This window comes from Takifugu flavidus, chromosome 12, assembly GCF_003711565.1.
Source record: "Takifugu flavidus isolate HTHZ2018 chromosome 12, ASM371156v2, whole genome shotgun sequence".
In the NCBI taxonomy this organism is placed as follows: Eukaryota; Metazoa; Chordata; class Actinopteri; order Tetraodontiformes; family Tetraodontidae; genus Takifugu; species Takifugu flavidus.
The window spans coordinates 12,616,626-12,631,545 of NC_079531.1; the positions used below are offsets into that span (position 1 = coordinate 12,616,626).

The 14,920-nt window shown below is 45.4% G+C and overlaps 1 long non-coding RNA gene across 1 annotated transcript; it reads right to left on the reverse strand.

Annotated features, from left to right (window-relative positions):
• Positions 1–6,672: 6,672 nt before the first annotated feature.
• Positions 6,673–9,909, reverse strand: LOC130535517 (uncharacterized). The gene is made up of 2 exons (XR_008953150.1): positions 9,476–9,909; positions 6,673–9,282 (listed from the first exon to the last, which is right to left on the reverse strand). It is a non-coding gene; the product is annotated as an uncharacterized LOC130535517 (long non-coding RNA).
• Between the last annotated feature and the right edge of the window lie 5,011 nt (positions 9,910–14,920).

A 14,920-nucleotide genomic window follows, 5' to 3' on the forward strand; every position in this document is an offset into this window, starting at 1 on the left:
GAAACCGGCAAGCGCTCCTTTTTTCTGTTGACAGTCATTGACAACCAGACACATCGGACAAATTAATTTTGCCTCCACAAAATGGCCAAACGAAAGATGGACAACAGGAGCTTTCAAAACAGGTGGGAGGCAGAATATCTGTTCACGAATATAAAGGACAGACCTGTTTGTCTTGTGTGCGGAGCTAACGTGGCTGTAATGAAAGAATATAACATAAGAAGACACTATGAAACAAAACATTATGAAAAGTACAAGGACCTGGACGTAAAACAGAAGCTGCAGAAGGTGGAGGAGATGAAAAGAAGTCTGGTTTGCCGGCAGTCTATGTTTATGAAAGCAAAATCAAAAAGTGAAGCTGCTGTAAAGGCCAGCTTTATTGTGGCAGCAGAGATAGCAAAATCAGCCCGGCCCTTTAATGAAGAAGAGAGTTTGTTAAAAAGTGCATGGTCAAAGTTTGCGACATTGTGTGCCCAGATAAAAAGCAAGAATTTATAAGCAGCAGTGAGGGCCTTTAAAACTAAGTTGTGTCTGTGGAAGACTCAGATGCTGCAAGGAAACTTGGGTCATTTTCCGAGCTGCCAAACCATGGCAGAGCAAATTTCTCCTGCTGTGCTGCCCAGTTTGCTGAAAAAATCAACGTGCTCAGCACCGAGTTTTCCCGGCAATTTGCCGACTTTGAGGCTCAGAAAGGGAGATTTGAACTGCTCAGTAACCCGTTTGCGATCGATGTGGAAAGCGCACCAACGAGCCTCCAAATGGAGCTAATTGAACTCCAATGTAATGATATGCTCAAATCAAAATATGACTCTGTTGGTGCTGCGCGGTTTCCATGTTTCCTCCCAGACACAATGCCTCAATTACGCACACCCAAGCTGCTCAGATGCTTTCAATGAGAGATCAGAGTGTAGCAAACTGAGCTTGAATATATATGTTTCTTATGCACTTTTTCTACTGCAAGGCATGGTCTGTTAATAGTTGAAATGTTTTATTGAATGACATTATTATTTTTGGTTCATTTGTTGTTGGCTTTGAAAAAGATTTACTTTAAAAAGGAACTTGAAAGGATATGGGGAGAGAATACTTTATTTATTTATTTAAATAAGAAATGAATACCACTGATGTGTCTTTTATTTCGAATTTAATTTCTCATGTGTTTGTAATTTCAAGCGTTGGTTGTTCCAGATTCTGTGTTTAAGAAAAACTAAAGTTTGTTTCCATATGAAAGGGTTAAAAATTACATATCAGTTGCAGTCAATTTTTCAATAAATGTTGAGTTTGGCCCGTGACTTTACTTCACTGCTTAATTTTGGCCCACGTTGAATTTGAGTTTTACACCCCTGCCCTACATGAGCCGGGTCCTGCTCAAGGTTTCTTCCTGTTAAAGGGGAGTTTTTCCTTGCCACTGTTGCTTGTCTGGGGTTAGGCCCTGGTATTCTGGAAAGCGCCTTGAAACAATTTTGATTGTAAAAGATGCTATATAAATAAAGAGTGATTTTATTTGATTTGAGCTGGTTACACACTCACGTGGTGGAGTCTCACTTTCCTTTTAAGCTCCAATTTATGACATAAATCAGCAACTTTTGGGACGATGACTTAAAGTTAGAGGAACTACAACAGGAAATGGGTTTACTCTGAAATCTGTGTGTATTTGTGTTTTTGTGTGTGTAGCTTGCGCTTGTGTGTGTGTGTGTGTGTGGTGTGTGTGTGTGTGTAAATTCAGGAAGGCATCAGGAAGGGCATCAGTGTGAAACCTCTAAACATCTAAATCACTTCTATGACTCTCAGTGGAGTTCTGGTGATCATGGAGCATCATGAGTTAGGCCTGGACCAAAAGTTCCACAAACTCTGAAAGAGTGGGAGTTTGCCTGAGGAGTGGAGGGGAAGTGTGCTGGTGCTAATTTTCAAGAATAAGAGAGATGTGCAACACTGTTGCAGCTACAGAGGAATAAAGTTAAAGATAGCTGTGGGAGCGCAACAGAAGATATGAACTGAGGGCAGCAATGAGCAGGAGGTTGTTGGTGGATAACTACAGAGAAGGTTGGAGAGATCTGCTGTGTTCTTGTAGACCTGAAAATGATATGTTGGAGGAAGCATGTGTCGGTGGATCAGATGAAAAATTAAGACCTTTTTCAACCATATCTTAAGATGGTCTTTGCTCCTTTGTTCATCTTGTCTGGTCTCATCTGAGTCCGCATATGGATTACAGTGTGGTTTTGTCTCGTGACTTCCTGTTTTATTTTTTGAAAAATATCTCTCCTCTCCTTTCAGGTGACTTGCATGTCCCTCATGTGTCGCCTGCCTGATTGACCCCCAATTCCTAATTTTCTTCTCAGGTTCCTGATTGTCCTCCCTGGTTGTCCTTCTTGATTGTTCTCCCTGATTTTCCTTCCTGATTTTCCTCCCTGATTTTCCTCCCTCATTGTCCTCCCCGATTATCTTCCCAGGGTCCTGATTGTGTCACGTTGCTGTGGAGCTCATAGATTGTGTTCAATAAAATCATTCTGTCCTGGTCCCGGCCACACACTCGTTCAACGTTCAACACCTCATTAGCAGAATGATGTGTTGTCTCTTATTCAATGACAAATGAGACATCTCTTACTCATGTAGAAGGTTTCCAGATACAGATTAACAACAATTTTGAAAAGTAACTGGGTCCAAAACTGTTCAGCACAGTCATTTTGGCTCAAAATTTGAAGGGGGGGGGGGGGGATTCTTCTTTAGCATATTACAATCAGAGTGTTAGCTCTGATTGCCACCTCACATTTAAAACAGGTTCAGACTAAATCAGTCAGTAAAGATGTCACTGGCTACGTGTCCAGTTGGACATTGACCCGTCATCTCTCAGATGATTTGAATTCCTCTGAAATGGACCAACAGGATGTTTCCAACTGTTAATGCAGATGAGACAAACGTGTCTTCTCCTGATGGAGTGCCTGATGTGTGTGCACGTATGTGTGCATCTGTGTGTGTGTGTGTGTGTGTGTGTGTGTGTGTGTGTGTGTGTGTGTCAAGGCATGTGTGCACATCTCCCACTGTTAACCCATCTGTCCACACTAGTCCCAAAGCAAGATCAGAAAGAACATTGCCTCAAAAGGGCTTCCTGTGTGTATTTGTGTGTGTATGCATGGATGTGTGTGTGTGTATGTGTGTGGGGTTGTGTGTGTGTGCTTGACATGCTGTGATGAGGCAGTTGATTTGGGCTGCTAGTAGGGGGTCGCTAATCTGGCACGCACTCACTGGCAGAACACTACCTAGTGATTCCACTGCCAGCTCCTGCCCCTGGAACACACACACAGCACGCACACACGCACACACACACACGCACATGAACACAAACACTCACCACAGCAGCCAGTGTTACCGTGACCCACTACACCTGATATTTTTTGGAGTGTGTAACTGACTTTGTCTGTTTTGCGTTTTTTATTTTATTTTCGGGCTTCATATTTTCAGGGATTTGCACCAATGTCATGCAGCCAAACATCCTCCAACTAAGCTCCAGACTAAGTACAGAATGTTCTGTCACTGAGTCTGTTTATTTCAGTTGCTCTGACCCAGGCTACAAGCTGCCACTGCCCTAATGTCTTTGGTTGTTGATCTTGTTGTCATGGTTATAATGTGGAGACAACCCACTAATATTCTTGTAAAATCACAAAAAAATGAATAGCCAAAAAACATTTTATGTTGGTTTGAAAACCACAGCTGTTGGAGGTGTGAGGTGTTGGCATCCAGGTCAAATTGGCTCCACAAACATGTCATCTTCATGCTGTTAAATAAAAACACCACAAATCAGCCCAAAAACCTACTTTCAGCCTCAGATCCGCTTCATTTACAGCGACTGTACGCCCCCCATTCATGCTTCAACCCAGCATAAACACGTAACATACCAACATGAGGTCTTTTTACAATATTCTTACTTGTGTTACAACATATGTAGCTGATGATGCTAACAAAGGATTAGCTGTAGCTCTACCTGACACAACTGCAGATGCACTTAGATATATATGTGTGTGTGTGTTTGTGTGTGTGTGTGTGTGTGCATGTGTGTTTATATTGGAATTTCCTGTTGTCATTAGAAGAGACATAAAAGCTAACCCATATCGAAGCTTCATCTGGTCAACCAGTATGAATCAGCAGATTGTGTTTGATTGGCGCCATGGCAACAGGGTCAAGGGCTAAAACAAAACATTTAACACACATTGATTAACAATTGCAACTTCCACATAAACACATTCAACATGAAGAAAAAGGCAAATAAGCATCAACGGTCATAGATCTATCTGACAGTGTAATAGTTTGTTCAGGTTGTTTGTGTGTGTGTGTGTGTGTGTGTGTGTGTGTGTGTGGTGTGTGTGTGTGTGTGTGTGTGTGTGTGTGTGTGTGTGTGCGTGTGTGTGTTTGTGTGAGAGAAAGAAGGAGACTTTGATGTGGTAATGCAAAACTGAAGTTGAGCTATCCTCCACCTAACATGCATGCTGTTTGATATAATAGATTTATACCTACAGAGTTGAATATTGTTTGGGTGGTTGCTATTAGCAACCAGAAACTAAACCACATGAGTGTATAAAAGATCTGCCAGTGTGGCTGCTTTTCTATTGTTCATCCTGACACTTATACCCGCATGTCCTCTTATCACTGTAACAATCCAGCACCAAGTGTGTTTGTGTATGTGTGTGTGTGTGTTAAAGTCCCAGAAAGCATCTTCTGAGACTGGATCCAGAGCAGGAAAAGTCTTTGTGAGCTTCCATAATTGGATAAATAATCAAAAATCTAAATAGTCTTCAAAATCCCGACTCTTCTATGGGTCCATGCCGAACGTGCACGGTTTCAGGCATCTGTGGACCATCTGATCTGAAGGATTCCAGGATGCAGGTGGAGCCCTCCTGTGAGCTTCTCTGGGGAGAAATCTGACTCTGACATCATGGTTCTTATAGCCTTTCATCATCTTAGAAATATAAGAGTAGTACACGTGCACAGCTGACCTACATAATACCTGATACGTGTCTCCATCACAGTCACACAGCTCATTATTATGGTCTGGCTCCTGCTTCAGCCAAAAACTAATCTTAATATGCTCCTAAGAACACATTATGTTGGATTTTGATTTAGCATCACAGTCAGTCAGCTGTTACCATCTGGAATTTTCACACTGAAAAAACAATAATCTGTTCATGATCTGATTATCAAATATATTCTATATTGATGAGTCGATCCTTTCAAACCCAACAGTGAATCTCCAGAATTAAAGGTTCCACCAGGATGTTGAAATAAGCAACGTTTTCTTCAGTGATAACCTGTAGGGGGCAGCATGAGCAGAGAGTCTGTCTGTCTGTCTTATTATCATCATCCTGTTGGGAAAATGATGCTGATAAACTCTGTGTATGTTTCCTGTCTGCACTCCTGCCTGTCCCCCCCCCCCCCCCCCACACCCTCTAATTATTCTCTAGGTCAAAGGTCAGCGAAGCGTTCACTGTCCCTATGGTTGAATTTGACCCTCCTTCATTTTTCAGTGTTTCTCCGTTCATCTCATCTCTCACATCCTTCTCTCGGGAAATTATTTTATTCATTAGAAAATTAATTCATAGGTTGCTGCAGTTAATTTCTATCTAAATACAAATAAATGTTGTTTAGAGTTCAGCTCTGGAGTTTTATGACATCTTGATGGATTGTGATCATTTATTTAGACGTCTTGTCTGTTGTGCGTTTGCCACGCTGTTGTACCAAACGTGTCAGATGTGTGTTTGGAGCCGTCAGCATCATCATCCAGTTCACGATTAGGGTGGAGGTGCCAGAATGTGATTGTGTCCCCGAACCTGAGAGACGTGATGGCAGCTTAGCAGGACAATAGGCCACCAGACTTTTATGGAGCTGCATTTGTTAATCACGTCACACAAACACATCCACAAACTGATATTCAGGAGCTTCTGCAACATTTCTCCATCTTGCTGTGTGTATGAGGCCTTGGAGGAGGAAAGAGGAAAGATGTAAAGACAAAGGAGCTGAGGTGGGACATTCTAAGAGAAGAGGCAATATCTGCACGTATTGTGACAAGTAGAAAACACAGAACAGGACAGACAGTTGCTGCACCTCTAGTTTGTTTGTTGGTCTCCATGGTGAAGGATGCTATGAGCCAGAGGAGAAGTGGCATCTGCTGGGCTAATGTTCCTCTTCTCCTGGGTCACTTCATGCTTTAACTTTAACCAATCAGCAATGAGTAAACCTTAAGCCCTGCCCAGGAGTTCTACAGGGCCGATCTACAGTAAGTAACTACCCAGGGCAAGATCTTGCTCAGGCCCTGTTCCTGTGGCTGTTGGGGGGCATTTCTCCAGTGGAGATGTGTCTAATGTAACCTTTTCACATGGAAAACTTGACATTGTCAGCATGAGAAACATTCCTCTGGATCACATTTGGTCAAAAATGAAATAAAACATTTTGTGGTTGTATCAACTGGACATGCTGGTGCGAAAAGCTGCCCTCTTCCAGCGACACAAACATCTGTTCCCACAGACACCACACTTGTGTTTGTGGCTTCTCCTCATTTCTGAGTTCCCTAAATTTTATTTTGTGTTAACTTGGAAGTATAAATGTGGATCTTGTCCTGTAAATATAGGACATACACATATACACACACACACACACACACACAAACACACAAAAAGGGCTCCCACTGGCGGCGGTGAGCATGCAGAGCAGCACTTTAATTATGCACTCATCCATCATCCTCGTGGATGAAACATCCCGACATTGTTTTCCTTTCAAAATAAAGAAAGTAAAAAAGTAAAAACTCTCACACATGAGGGATGTAGGATGAACGTTAGGAAGACTACAGAAGACTACAGATGTCAAAAGCAAGGGCAGACCTCTAGCAAAGACGGTTCGTCCTCTGATTCTTTATGTTGGTTGTGTAGACTCACATGTGCTGCCTCTTACTGTTGCATGCTGGTGTGTGTATGTTGGTTGGGTGAGTTAATTTGCTAATGTAAGCTGATTACCACCCCCCCTCCATACACACACACTCGCGCGCACACACACGCACACGCTCACACACATACCCTGAGGCTAGAGTGTCTGTACCAGCCTTGAGTTGTGGGCTCCCGTGACTGAGGATGGCCCCGTGGGGAGACCCCTGTCCAGGGCCTGGACAGGTATGCCTGGTGGATTACAGGCTTTGGATTAGATTGGTGATCCGATAGTAGGTGGTGGATTTAGAGAGGAAACAACAAAGGCAGCTGTGCAGCCTCCCACCATACCTGGATCCTTCTTAGCTCAGCCCTTTTCTTTCAATCAAACAAATGTTTTTAGAGGTTTTATCTGTTGAGTTCATCCCATGTTGGTCAGAAATCCCTGAAGATCAGGCTAGCATTTAAGAAGGGATTTAGTGTTTAAAACTTTTATGTATTGTTCCCGCTCCCCGCTAATTTTACTAAATTAATTTTGGCTTCAGGCTGTGATCTTTAGAGCAGGGTGCACCCCTCTGGATACATATAACATCCGATTGGTGGCTTGCATGTGAACACGAGTGTGTTTTTTGGGAGCTTTTGTCGGTGAGTGCGTTTGACTCTTCAACCCTGCCTCCTGATTCTTTTTATGTGCTGCCAGTGTCTGAGCAAATCTGCCTGAGTGCATGTGCATGCACATAGCATGTATGTATGCGTGTGCTCAAGTCTGCCACTGAGACGGGGCTTCGTGACTATGGCTTTGTTGATTTGTGCAACGATAAAGACCCCCTGTGGTGCTCAGTGTAGCAAGAGCCAACACTGAGATTCCAGTTATCTGGACCCCATGATGCACCACACATCACATGATGAGTCTGTAGATGACCAAAGAGATGGAGGAAAGTGCAGTGGGAGGTGTGTGTGTGTGGTGGTGGTGGGGGTGGGTGGGGGGGCACGCAAGTAACAGAGGGAGGAGAGGAGAGATGACTGACAGATCAGGGACACACTCTCCTCTGGGAGGACTGAGTCCAAGTCTGGGGAGAGACAGACTCACTGATTTACACATGCACACATGGAGACGACCCAGACAGGCAGATGGGTGGGAAAGCAGACAGGTCTAATATAAGTATCCAAAGATCTTTTTATAGTGAAAGATTGTGATAAACTCGGGGTGTAGAGGAGACCTTCAGGTCCAACAGGGTTGCTGCTCTGACGTCACACTGTTCAGTAGATCAGCTTAAATCAAGCTGTGAAAACACACAATTGTGTTGAGCTGCTCATCACATAAAACTACAACAAATCAGGAAATTCATGCTGTCATGTTTTTACATCTGTCAACATGTTTGTCAACAGCGTTAAAAAAATAACAGTCACTGGCAGAGTGAAGGTAACTTTAATCTGAACTAGCAGACAACACTTGTGCTTCGGTTAGCCCGCAACACAATGTATCACAACACACAGCTCAGCACATCATGGTACAGCCCACCACGGTGTGTGTGTGTGTGTGTCCACACAACATGATGGTAACAGATGTCTTGCAATACCTTCAACCCAAACATGCATGTTTCTGTGAAGACTGGTGTAAGACACTAATCATTTCCTCAGTTAGTTTTTAGAGATTAACAGCTGATTTGACTCAAACACCTCAAGATAAACTGCAGCTTCCCACCTTGGCCTTGGTAATTACTTCAGATGGGAATTCAGCAAGGACATGGCTGTCCTTCAGAGTTTAGAAAGGCAGAAAAGAGGAAAACAAGGGCAAATATTGAACGTGTTTGAGTGAAGGTCACCTCAGGTTTTACTGAGGGGAGAAATCCTGAAAAAAGATCCATAATTTAAGGAAAACCAGGAGTAGGGAAGAAAAATAGATGGAGACAGGGAAGAGAAGTATGACTGAGATCCCCCGGACATGCGACCTGTCTCTTTCCTTCCTGAAGAAGACATGAAAAATGGATGTAGCCAGCAATGGTCAAAGTCAGGATTTACAATAATACAGTAATTAGGAACACAGATTTGTGTTTGGCGTAAAATAAAACCACCAATTTAGGAGCCGGTGAGGTGATGAAGTTCCTCTGTGGTCCAGCTGTGTCTCTGCTGCTTTTACTCCATTACCTTTACTCTGCTGCTCCAGGTCCACTCTGTGGTTTACATGATCATGATCAACAGTGATCAGACATGATTGCCTCCTCCACAAACACCACAAAACTGAAGTGACGTATTTGCGCTGCTCTCTTAACCATCATTGTAAATAATCAACCCAAGTGGCTGTGATGGGTGAACTACACCTCTGATGTGACAATCAGACCAAGAGGTGCAACGTTCAGTGGAGGATGGTGATGATAATGATCTAAAGACACAAGGAGGAAAGTTTCTCTCAGTCTTTGTCTTTGTGCCTGTAGCTGCAGTAATAACACCGCCGGTGCCGAGCAAACGCCCGTGTGTGGGTGGGAGTAACAGCAACACTTCCCTCCCCAGCAGCCCACCAGTAAACCTGGGTGGCAGCCCACTTCCACACCAGGATTAACAGCACTTCAACCAACCTGTCAGTACGCCGCCTCCTCACTGCTTCCCACACCAGCCAGGGTATGCGACGCCGCCCACACTTTCTTTGTTCTCCTACCAAAATGCCTCCAATAAATGGTGCTCAAGTAACCTCCTGGAATCAAGGTAGATGATGGTGGTGATAAGAGAGAAGAAGGGAATAGACTGGCCCCTTTTAATGCTGTTGCCCACCAGAAGTCAGCAAGATGACCTTCCTCATCAGTCTGTCGCAGAAGATGCACCAAAGTCTTCTCTCCTGCTTGGAATGCTTCAGGGTATGAGCTGGCTAGGAGACAAACACTGGGAGAAGTGGGAATTCATCATTCATCATATTTGAGTGTGTGGGAAGGTTTTAAATCCTGAAAAGAAGAATTCGCAGAGACAGTGCTGGGAGGACATTCACATTCCTGACATATGGTGCATCGTATGTGGATGCAGGATGAGGACATATAGCAGCACGATTGCCTGTTGTTTGTTCAAACAGATGGAAGCATTTCTAATTCAAATGATATGAATTACTGCAGCGAATCGAGAGCATTTTTACATCTGTGGTCAGTCACTCCTTGGTTAGCAACACATGCTACATTCACTCTTTCATTAGCATGGTGTGTGATAATGAGGATCTGATCAGAATGTTGCCAAAGTGACCACTTCTGTCACAAAAGCACTATTAATATAGGTTTGTAACATCACCTTGGTAACGGAGGATGATTTTAGAGCATCTGCATACAGTTTTATCTGCGCAGGCGGTGGGTCAATAGGATATATCTTCATTTCCTAGAGCCATTTCCACCTCTATAACTTGCCCATCTCCAGGAAACAGGCAGAGTTGACGAGGTGATGACGAGGATGATGATGGTGATAATGATGATGATAATGAAGAAGATGGTTGTGATATTGTGATGATGGTGATAATAATGGTGATGAGGATGAGGATGAGGATAATATGCATTAGGACGATGATGATGACGACGACGACGACGACGACGACGACGACGACGACGACGACGACGGCTACAATAATGATGATGGAGGTAATAATGATGATAATGGTGATGATGGTGAAAATGGTGATGGTGGCGGTGATGATGGTAACAATGACAGTAGTCATGATAATGTTGATGATGATGATGATAGTTTCTTCCTCTTAAAAGCAGTTTTTCCTGCAACCATTGCTGGTTCGGGGCTCTGTGCTCTATCTGGGTTGAGTTAATTCATCCCCTTCAACAGTACCAATGTATGGTACATTTCCCTGTTATTGGCTAAAGCTAATGCTAGGCTTCCTGTACCCTGCTGTTGTGCGCCCTGACAAACAAATGCCGCTCTGTCGTCTTTCATGCATGCTGCACTATTTGGATACCCATCAATGAATTGAGCCAACTAAGCTGCTGTGATATTAAATGCACTGTCCTTTCACTTAACTCGCATTATGTTTGTCTAGCAACCACCCTCCCCGACCCCCCCCCAAAAAAAAATCTCACAGTCTTTGACCTCAGTAAAAGAGTCACAAGATGCTTGATTCAAACAGGGCAAGGTTGTTGGTGGTATCGTGAACTCAAAGTCACCAAACTCACAATAACCACGATAAAAAACGTTGTATCATTTGACTGTAGCCAGTCTGGCAATGGAATCCAGCTGATGAAAGCTGGAATTCATGCAGAAATAAGCCAATTATTTGGCTGCAGTTATTGTTGACGGGGTCGCTCGATGGTATTTTGGGCGGTCTTCTTGGCAAAAGCAATTTAACCTAATTTTGGAAGGTGCATTCCGTGTTTTAGGGGCACTGAGCCTGCAGGGACAGGGAGCTCGGCATCTATTGAGTCTGTCTCGCACGCTATGCTGTGTGGGCAAGTGTATAGTGAAACTGGCTGAGTGTGTTTGCGTGCGTGTATGTGTAAGAGAGAGGAAGGAGAAGGAGGGGGAAGGGACACACGAGAGAGTGTGCGTGTCTGCATTTGTGTTTCTGTGTGTGCGTGCGCAGATTTAAGAGCAGAGAGGAGGAGTGGATATGACCCACTATTTTTTTCTGGCATGAAATGACTAATATTGTCACGCTTGATATATTTGGGCTAGACTGCAGAGGCGGTGGCCACAGATACAGGTCGAACTCACCCAGAATGGCCTCCATATAGTCACACAGACCTGCCCCTGGCACTGATACTGGTCTTGATCCTGACACTAGCCCTGGCCCTGACACTGGCCCTGTACCTAATACTGGCCAGGGCCCTGGCCCTGACCCTGATACTGATACTGATCGTGGCCTTGTCACTGGCCCTGATATTGTGACAGGCTCTCACCCAGATACTGGCCATGGCTCTGATCCTGTCTGTGGCCCTGGCACTGGCCTCAAACTTGATACTGGTCATGGCCCTTACATGGACCCTGACCCCGATACTGGCCTTGACCTTGACCATGACTCTCAGTACGGTCACGCAAGACCTGTCCAAATTTAGGTTCCTCAGCGCATCCGTTTAGAGGTCTATCTCCTTTCTGTTAAAAATAGGCTATTATTTTCTCTCTCTCTCTCTGAGCGTGAGGGTGGTGAGTGCGTCGGCTCCGGGAGTGAGAGACAGGTTCAGCGTTTTTTCCAAGCTTTTCCTCTATTTGAATCTTTATTTTCACACTGGGTGGTATTTAATCACATTGGGGAGCACTGTTTTGAATTTTCAACCGTCTATTCACTGTTTTTGGTGAAACTGTTTGGTGGCCACGGGCACCGCGCCAGTCATGGCAGCGGAGCCTGGAACCTCCGAGCTAGAAAAACTTACCCGCAGACACGGCGTTAAACTCTCCCCACCGGACGGTGTGTCCGTGGAGGAGTGTGCGCTGGCTGTGGGGGACATTGTGGGGCACACAAGCGTTAAGTCCGCGTCTAGGATGAATAAAATGGTGGTGGTGTTTGTGGGGAGCACAGACAAAGCCGATCAGCTGGTGGCGGCTGGGGTGGCAATTAAGGGTGAACACACACCGATGTTCCCCCTGTCGAACCCGGCGAAATCGGTGGTGGTGTCCAACGTTCCTCTGTTCATTAAGAACGAAATGTTGTTGAGGGAGCTCAGCAGACACGGGCGCATTGTGTCCCCGATGAGGTTCTTTGCTCTCGGGGCCAAATCCCTGCTGCTGAGGCACGTGGTGTCCTTTAGACGGCATGTAGTGATGGTTCTCAATAATAACGAGAAAGAGCTCGACCTGGCCCTTTGTTTTAGAGTGGATGGTTTTGATTATACTGTTTATGTCACCACCAAATCCCAAAAATGCTTTGGTTGTGGGGAGGAGGGCCATCTGGTCCGGTCGTGCCCGAATGGCGTGGAGGCCCGCCGGCCAGCCGACCCGCCTGTCAGCGCAGCGCGCACGACGAGGACAGAGAGGCCGCACAAACTACGCAGGGCGACATGGGCCCAACCGCGGAGGTGGAGGAGCCAGCAGGTCCACAAGGGGACCACCCGGGGGACCACCGGGACCTGCAGAATGAACGTCTCACCGGAGAGATGGTGGAGCGGACGGTTCCAAGAACGGCTGAGACCGTCCGGGACATGGAGGATGTCGGAGTGGAGGAGAGCAGCCTCAGTGTGCCCACGAAAAGGAAGAGCAAGGACACAAAGGTCAACAACGACAAAGTAAAGAAACTGTCCACAGCAGAACCTCATACACACAGCTCACCGCACACACGTATCCCACAGGACACACACAGCCCACAGAATGCACATAGCTCACAGGACACGCACAGCTTAGACGACACACGTACCCCACAGGACACACAAAGCCCACAGGACACACGTACCCCACAGGACACACACAGCCCAGAGGACACACACAGCTCACAGGTCACACACAGCTTATACGACACACACAGCCTACAAGACACACGTACCCCACAGGACACACACAGCCCACAGGACACACACAGCCTACAAGACACACACAGCTCACAGGACATGCATGGCACCCCGATGGACACACAAAGTACACAAACCTCTTTGGTGGACACACAAGAGGCTTCGGGTCATAGTGATGATGTAAAGGTGGAGGTACGCCCTGGTTACCACTTGGAAAAGATCAAGTGGTTCCTCAGGGTCACGAAGGGGCAGAGGTCTGTACAAGTAGAGGACCACTTTCCAGACCTCCAGCTCTTCCACGATCGTGTCAGGATGTTCATGAGGATGGAGAGATACGGCGAGCCCGCTTTCACCGACCGGGAAATGTATCGCCTTAAAAAAATGCTGATCAAGATTCGGTCTCAGTTGTGTTAAAGTTGTGTTAAAGTTGTGTTAAAGTTGTCTCTCAGTCTCTCAGTCTCTCTCTCTCTCTCTGTGGACACACACACACACACAGATAGTGAAGTAAGGCAGATACTGTTTGAAGAAGAAAAATGTGTCTCAGTGGTTTGACTTTATCCCACCTCATCTTTTATTTTGAAAGTTTGCCAGATGTCGACACTTCTAATTTCGTATTTTCCACCTCTTTGGTTGCCTAGTTTATTGAGTGCCACAGACACGAGGAGCATGAGTAAACAAAGCCACCATTCCTGCTTTAACTGAAGCTGTGATATCATCAGGCTTCGGCACTAAAGAGAGATTTTACTTGTTAATATGGGTTTCATTAGAGAAGGTGACGTCTTTTGCATCTGCAGACACCTTGTGGCAGCCAAGAACAGCCAAGCTTGCAGACTGCAAGTTCTTATTCTCAGACAGTGCAGCTCACATCGCTGCTCCATGCCACAGTTATTACTGTCGTTCTGTCCCTCCATGCCGTTCTCACATTTCTCCTCAGCTGCCGTGATCTCAGTACCATCTCAGTAGAGGTTACAGGACCTGTGCACAGCTCAGTGCTTTGAATCCGCCATATTTTTATTCTGGAGTGCGGCTGTGCCCTCAGGTTGTCTCGCACGTGTCCATGTGTCCCTTTCTCTTCCAACAGTCCCCCATCCACCCGATCCTCCATGCTGGATTCTTGCCCCTCTGCCTGTCTTTTTGCCTATCTGCAGGACTACTACGTGTGTGTGTGTGTGTGTGTGTGTGTGTACTGAATGGATTTGCATGAGAGCCAGTGGGGTGACCCTGCTCTCTCACGCCAAGGCTTCTGTGGAACAAATAGGACTAGTTGGATGTCGTGACAGCACTCACATCAGTTTAAATAAGAGAGCTGCTGCAGCGTGTGTATGTGTATGTGTGTGTGTGTGTGTGTGTTTGAAGACATCAGACAGGCATGCATGTCATCAAAGGGGCTTTGTGAGATTTGTATGTGCATATGTGAGGAAGTCAGAGATATCAGCAGTTTAATGAGCTTTCACACACACGCTGATGCACGTTTGTACTTCTATCTTTGTGAGGGCTTTCATAGACATAATCCATTCACCAGGTCCTGATCCCTGACCCTAACCATGACTCTGACCCTGACCTGAACCTGATCTAATTTCTTATCTGAACCATCAAACCAAGTCTGGA